Here is an 8,137-nt window from a genome sequence, read left to right as displayed (position 1 = left end):
ATATATATATATATATATATATATATATATATATATATATATATATATATATACATATACATATTCTAAGTGCGTAATTGAATTAGCAACTGTCTATATGTATGCATGTATTCATGTATGTGTGTGTGCGCGCGTGCGCGCGTGTATATAGATATATAACATCAGAGAGATAAAGGTGCAAGAGAGAAATGTATACGTGCATGTGTGCGTCCAGGTATGTGTGTGTCTCTATGTATGTGCGTGTCTCTATGTATGTGTATGCGTATCTGTGAGTCTCTACATTCACATGCGTTCATTGAAATATTTTTCTTTGTTGTGTTATAGAAACGTAGAAAAGAGAATGAGATATGTATTAAAACTTGAGGTATTTTCCTTTCTCTGCTATCTTGTTACTGTCAGTTATTCATGTCGGAACGGGCTTTTGTCTTTCATTTCTTGTGAGTTGATAAGATATACCTGTAAACATTCCACTATACACCCTCCTACCCAACGCCACCACCCTTTTACAAACAAAAGGAACAGTATCTAAATTCACTCAAAGAAAATATCATTTATTGAGATTTTGTTATATCACGAATTATGAAACGAGGTATTCCTAAGATTCTATCTGAAATCTACGTTTTGTTTTTATGTTGTTTTTTTTTTTATTTTTTAAGCATTTTCCATGATCAAAAAGAACAATAACAATATTAGTGTACAATAAATATTGTCACAAGGCCAGCGATTGGGGGAGGGGGGGAGTCGATTGCATCGACCTCAGTAACTAACTGCTATTTATTTTGTCGAACCCGAAGGGATGAAAGGCTAAGTTAACCTCGAGCGAATTTGAAACCAGAACGTAAAAAAATTTAAAAAAACAGAAACAGAAGAAATGCCATTAAGCATTCTTTTGTCTGACTCGTTAGCGATTCTGCCAGCTCGGGGCCTTAATTAGTCTTTTACTCTTTTACTGGGTTTCAATCATTTGACTGCGGCCATACTGGAGCACCGCCTTTAGTCGAGCAAATCGACCCCAGGACTTATTCTTTGTAAGCCTAGTACTTATTCTATCGGGCATTTTGCCGAACCGCTAGATTACGGGGATGCAAACTCACCAGCACCGATTTTCAACCGATGTTGGGGGTGACAAACACACGCACATATATATATATATATATATACGATGGGCTTCTTTCAGTTTCCGTCTACCAGCAAGATGGATACCATAGAAATATTAAAAAATTGAGAAATATGAGGATTTAGCTCAGCGGTTCCCAACCTATGATCCGCAGACTCATGGCGGTCCGCAAATGTAGTACTAGGGATACGTGAACGTGTTAAGCTGACTGACCTTTCAATATCCTGGGGTCCGTGAACATGTTAAGGTGACAGATCCTTCAATAAAAGGTGCCCTTGGTAGTGAAAAGGTTGGGAACAATTGATTTAGTTAATTAAGGAGGTCGTGGAAGTCTAAGATGACAATTAATCCCTTGGTAATTGGTGCACTTAGCAAAACACCCAATCTGTTAGATATGGGGCTAAGGGAAAATAGAATTAAGACTCGCATGGTTGACCTGCAGAAGAGAGCCATTCTGTATTCTGCAAGAATCCTGAGGTAGATTTTTGAGATTTGAAGAGAATTGTCAAGTAAGTCATCATCCATGCTAAATTAAGTAGTATGTACTAGTTGTAATAATAATAACGGTTTCGAATTTTGGCACAAGGCCAGCAATTTGGAGGAGATGGGTAAGTCGAATACATTGACCTCAGTACTTAACTGGTACTTATTTTATGAACCCCGAAAGAATGAAAGTAAATTTGACCTCGGAGGAATTTAAACGCCGAAGTAAGGACAGACGAAATGCCGCTAGGCGTTTTACTCGGCGTGCTAACATTTCTTATTTCTTTATAGCCCACAAGGGGCTAAACCTAGAAGGGACAAATATGGACACACAAACGGATTAAGTCGATAACATCGACCCCAGTGCGTAAATGGTACTTAATTTATCGACCCCGAAAGGATGAAAGTCGACCTCGGCGGAATTTGATCTCAGAATGTAGCGGCAGACGAAATACCGCTAAGCATTTCGCCCGGTGTGCTAACGCTTCTTATTTCTTTATTGCCCACAAGGGGATAAACATAGAGGGACAAACAAGGCCAGACAAATGGATTTAAGTCGATTACATCGACCCCAGTGCGTAACTGGTACTTAATTTATCGACCCCGAAAGGATGAAAGGCAAAGTCAACCTCGGCGGAATTTGAACTCAGAACGTAGCGGCAGACGAAATACCACAAAGCATTTCGCCCGGTGTGCTAACGCTTCTGCCAGCTCGCCCCAATGATAATAATAATAATCCTTTCTACTATAGGCACAAGGCCTGAAATTTTGAGTGAGGTTACTAGCCGATTACATCAACCCCAGTGCTCAAATGGTACTTATTACATCGCGCCCGAAAAGAGAAAGGCAAAGTCGACCGCGCCGAAATTTGAAGTAGACGAAATGCCGCTAAGCATTTTGGTCGGCGTGCTAATACTTCTGCTAGCTCGCCACCAATAATAATAATAAATAATACTGATAAATAAGATCATTAAGACGGCAAGCTGGCGGAATCATTAACAGCCAGAGAAAATGCTTAGAGGCATTTCATCTGTCTTTCCGTTCTGAGTAGAAATTCCACAGAGGTCGACTTGGCCTTTCATTTTCTCGATGTTGGTATAACATGTACTAGTCAAGTACTGGGGTCGATGTAATCGACTTCCGCCTATCCTCAAAAATTACTGTCCCTGTACCAGAGTTTGAAACCATTATTAAGATCATGATGCGTTGAAAATGAAGGTTCCCAGCACAGCTAGAATGCCATGCATTTTTTTTTATGCAATGGATATAGTGAACTGAACCAGTATATACGTGGTCTGATCAATAAGTATCTGGACTGTTGCCATAGTAACGAAGCTAAAGCACGCAGAGTAAAGCAGCTTGGCTCAAATTGATCTTAAACTCTAATGTGCACGCGCACTAAGTTTTAACGTTCTAGCTCACTTCCGCTGTTTACAGCAGTGCTTTGAAAGAACGTGTGTAGCATATGACCGTTGCATTAAGCATGACAGTGAAAGTTGAGCAGAGAATTTTGTGAAGAGCTTGGCGATATCTGCTCAGAGGCCAACGCAAAGTTTTCAAAGAATTTTCATCGTTCTCGACACAATCAAGGAAATTTTCTGCAATTGAAACCCGAGTGTCTTTTTGGTCTGCTGAAAGCAGTTTTGACACAAACTTTGCAGACACGCGTCTCATACCCAAATCTTCAGTGATAATGGACTGAACTGAACCGTAACCAATCTTCAAATCCTCTGATAACTCATGGATGGTGATTCGACAATTTCCCCTCACATCTGCACGCACATCTGTGATGTTTTTCTCAGTTCTGCTGGTTGCTGGTTTCCCAGAACGTCTCGTCAATATCGACAATTTTTCGGCCATCTTGGAAGTGTCTGAACCACTCGTACACTTGTGTGTGGCTCATACACTCCTCTCCATACCGTTTCTGTAACTTTGCGTAGGCCTCTGAGCAGGTATCGCTACGATACCTTTCTCTGTCATGGTCAATGCGACGACCACACTCTACACACCTTCCTTCCAAGCACTGCTCTAAATAGCGGAAGTGAACCAGAATGTTAAAACTTAGTTCACACGCACAGCAGAGTTCAAGGTCAATCTTTACCAAGTGGCTTTACTCTGCATGCTTTAGCATCGTTATTATGGCAACATTCCGGATACTTATTGATCAGACCTTGTAGAGCGAACGGAAGGATCGCCCCCAGTGGTATTCGAAATCGAAGTGATGTTAGATATGAATACTGAAATATATTCTAATGCTGTGCTCTATGCTTTTAATTATGATTTCTCACATTGGGTGAATAACGTTCGGAGTCAACAACGAAATTAGATGTTGCTAGAATATGCTTCTCTCAAAAATCAATGATGTATGGGATTTATAGAAAAAGTGGGGGAAAAAAATATAGTATAAGAAAATGTGAATTTGTTGTAAAGAAAATAATAATCCTTCTGAAAATTTGAAAATAAGGGTAGATATGTTTATGCATTCGCTTATATTTAATACATGATGTCTTACCTTGTTGCTTAGCAGTTTCAACTTCTCTGCACTGAGATGAAAAAAAAATTAAACTACAGAATTGTATTGCGAAAGACAAACTCACGCTTCGATCAGTTTTTATAAAGAAAATTTTATTAAATATATTTTGTATTTCAGCTTTCCTGTGTAAGCAGTGAAAGAAAAAGAAAGAAAATATTTGCTTTGTCGCAATGGTAATTTCTATTCATTTCCAATCGATTTCAAGACAGATATTGCATATAACTTCTATTTTATCTTTCTTTATATTTCTATCTTTAATATTTCATTTCTTTTCTTTTTTTTTTTTTACATTTTTATACGCTACATCATTTTCTAATGACAAACCTAGTAATTTTTCAAACTCTCACTGGTAAATAAAAATAGAAATAGAAATAATTTAATGTTCAATTTGAACTTTGGACAGTTTAGAGGTTCATAAAAATATTACTACAGAGTGAAAATCATTTTTTACGCTTTCCAACAACAGATAGTGTCATGGCCTTTGCAGTCCCTTCAAGACTTGTTAGATTAATATGTTTGAAGTTCAGCTGAACCAGCTGTAAATCGATGTCTGTGGAGAAAACGTTGATGGGAAAAAGATTCTAGAGGGATGGTTGATGTTCTGTGGAGGAAGGATTAAAGTAATTTATTAAAGAAGAGTCTATGAGAATGAAACGCTAAATGAGAGTACTGCAGAGAAAAAGTATATAAGGAATTGTTTGGAGTTGTTGACAGAAAAGAAGAGAAAATGGCAACTAATCTGTCAACTATGGGTTGGAGTGTATTGTATGTCAGCCCTTGTCGATCGGGTGGGTGGACAACGCTTGGATATAGTCAAATATGTTTTTTGACGTTCCAGATTTTGGAAGCAGTATTCTATTGTAAGCCTCTCTCGAACCAGCAACCGGTCGGGTCGTGAAGTGTTTTCTGGCTTTTGCTATGTTCTGAATGTAAAATGTACATAAGTGCATAACTATTTTTAAGCATCTGCTGTACATGTTGACATGTATTTTAATGAATGTATAGAAAAAAAATATAGCGAAATAAATATGCATACACTTCTGAATATTTACACAAAAGCATATGAACATAAATATTTGCATATGTTTGGGTGTATTTGCATGGTAATATTTGAACGTGTTTATGTACTGACTTTTTGCATTATAATATGTATGATAATTTTGAAGCTTAGAATTTGAGGTGCATTGAGAGCTGAAATTTATTTTTTCCGTGTATAGAAAGTATGACGCGTAAATTGTTTCCTCAATATGTTCAATGACTGTGCCTAGGTACTGTTGAAGGATTCAAGATTCTTATATCACTAATGGAGAACATTTTCGTAGTTTCTGTTCACAGTCGCAGTGCAGGTATGTTGTGAAGTGCTTATATTGGTTGCAGATGATGTTTTCATATGGAAAGTAAAGCAGGAGTGAGAGATGGTTTCGTCTGTATAAATCTTAGTAATGTTTGAGTTGATTGGAGAGAGATTGTTAATGCACAAGAGAAAACAAAAATATGGACATCTCAGTGTCTAGAAACACGCCAGGATGTGTTTTAGAAAAAAGGTGTACGTTGCGATCGTGCGATATAACAAGACCTTACTGAGACAAAAGATAAAATTCAGATCGAGCCATTGAGCAAGGACAATTTATCCATGGGATTTTTATCCCATATACGGTCATGTACCTTGCTGTATAACAACATTGGTTTCATTAAGTTTATATAAAAGGTGAGGGACCGCTCGTGAGCAGAATAAAACAGATTTCCTGGAGACTTTGACTTACAGAAACCTTACTAATGGTGATTGGGTGAGGTGGGCTGAAGGTGGTCGAGAATCTGATTGTCTTGAAATGTTGAGATGGAAAAATTATAGGTCCGTAGTTGGTGGGATCAGAAATTATTTCTTGGAGATGGAACGCACTGTAGTACGTTTTCAAGTACCTGAACAGAATCATGTAGAAAGATCTGTGTGTGTATGTGTGCGTGTTTAAGCGTGTGTGTATGCAGGTATAAATAGAGGGTATGGGTATTCTCTGGGATGCACTGCATGGGAGTAAAAAACTGGGTACTGTTTGGACTAATTTCTTTGTTGGTTTGGAGCAACGGGAAAGATTTGCGTCCTTGATTTGTACGTGTACGTTGAGATAAGACTTTTAGAAGAAGGGATTTGGTGGCGAATTACGAGATACCTAAAATGTAGGACTGGATTACAAACGAGCGGCAAACGCGGGAATCTTCTGTTTGGAGATAACTGCTTACGGAGTTACCATGTATGATAATCAGTAAGAGGATTCTGTAAAGTCGTTGGACTTATTTCGGAAAGATATCAAAATATTGCCGGCCGAGATCTCAACTACCAAATGTGAGTAGCAAAACCACTAAAGAGCTCGAAAGTGTCAATTTAGTACATCAGCATTGGCGAATTAGTGGTACCACTAAAAGATTAATCATGAAGATAAATACCTCCACCATTGGACTGCTCTATCTTATATTTGTACTTGCTTTTCCAGTATGTACTTGCTTTTCCAGTATGCTTTTAAGATGTACTTTAAAATTATACGTAACCCTATTACGTACAGGATCACCGAACTGCAGTGTGTTGACCTGACTTTTGTGATGGATTTTTTTTTTATATACTCCTCCAATTCTGAAGTCTTTGATGACCGTAAACACACTTCAAGTATGAATTTCATTCGTTGACATGGTTTGTAATTGTGGGAATCGTAAGCATATCTCTGTATACTCGTCTGTTTTCTCACTCCTCTTGGTATCATTGTTTTTATTAGTTTTGTGTTGTCCCTATCTGTTTTGAGTTCAGCCCTTGTGGCCAGTAAAAAAAACGATTATTATTATTATTATTATTATTATTATTATTATTATTATTATTAACAACTTTTTTATTTCCAGTTTTCCCTATTATAATATGAAACTGCACGGCCAGGGGACCGTGAAGTGTTGTATAAAACAAATGGAGAACAGGACTTTTTATTTTGAAAAGAAGGAAAAAGAGAAAGCAAAAAAAAATTAATTAATTAATAACATAAATAAATAAAATAAAATAGAAAATAAAGAAAGAGAGAAAAGAAGAAATAAAAAATAAATAAATAGAATAAAATAGACTACACACTACCACACATTCGCTCGTCAATCACTCATAAAATCTTCATTTTGTGATGGATTTAGTATTCGTTGTAAGATATATGATTGTAGTGACGGTCCAACATTGTAAGACCAGGTACCGTAAATCCTCGAGTATAGTCCGCCCTTGAGTATAATATGCAGGGGATTTTTAGGGCGTTGTACCTCTGAAAAACCTAAACTTTGTGTACAATACGCACCCCTTCTCTAACTTGAATCAAGGAGGTTTATATAACGTCCTTGATTTGTAAACGTATATACGGTAACGTCCTTTATTATTAGTGTATATATAACATAATGCAAACGTGTAGCTTTTTTGTGCATTTTGTTTGCAGAAAATAAAGAAATAACAGTAATAAAGTCAGTGAAAAATAAATATTAAGTAAATTGCCTTTCACATATTTACCACTTAGAAAATTTTACTTAGAAAATATTTTTCATTTTTAACCTCGTATAGAGTACGCACTAGAAATTTTGACCTTTAAATTTTGGGAAAAAAGTGCGGATTATACTCGAGGATTTACGGTATTTATAAGGATTGTGGAGGTTCTTCGGCTGTGTTATACTTGATACAGTTTGAGAATAAAGTCAAAATATCAATCGTTTTCTGAATAGTCAAAATATTAATCGTTAGGGAGAGAGGTATTGATCTCTTAAGTTTTTATTTGCTAATTTCATAGATTTGTAACTTTCTTACTAAGAAATTGAAAATAATGCAACATTATAAAACATCCATACACACGCACACACGCAAAATCACAGACAGACACACGTATATATGAATATTTATATAAACATATACACGTAATATTCATATATACGTAATATATATATATATATAGGTGATAAACATATATAGGTAATATATATATATATATATATATATA

At 36.5% G+C, this 8,137-nt stretch overlaps 1 long non-coding RNA gene across 1 annotated transcript in view; it reads left to right on the top strand.

The window, feature by feature from the left end:
- LOC128247406 (uncharacterized) overlaps positions 1-8,137 on the top strand; it is a 56,345-nt gene that overhangs the window by 36,865 nt on the left and 11,343 nt on the right. Inside the window, exon 2 of the long non-coding RNA XR_008263785.1 lies at positions 4,251-4,306. This is a non-coding gene — a long non-coding RNA (uncharacterized LOC128247406). The remainder of the gene's footprint in view (positions 1-4,250; positions 4,307-8,137) is intronic.

This window comes from Octopus bimaculoides, chromosome 3 (assembly GCF_001194135.2).
Source record: "Octopus bimaculoides isolate UCB-OBI-ISO-001 chromosome 3, ASM119413v2, whole genome shotgun sequence".
NCBI classification, from domain to species: domain Eukaryota; kingdom Metazoa; phylum Mollusca; class Cephalopoda; order Octopoda; family Octopodidae; genus Octopus; species Octopus bimaculoides.
The sequence above is the reverse complement of the archived record's forward strand: the minus strand, read 5'-3'. Positions and strand labels throughout refer to the sequence as shown.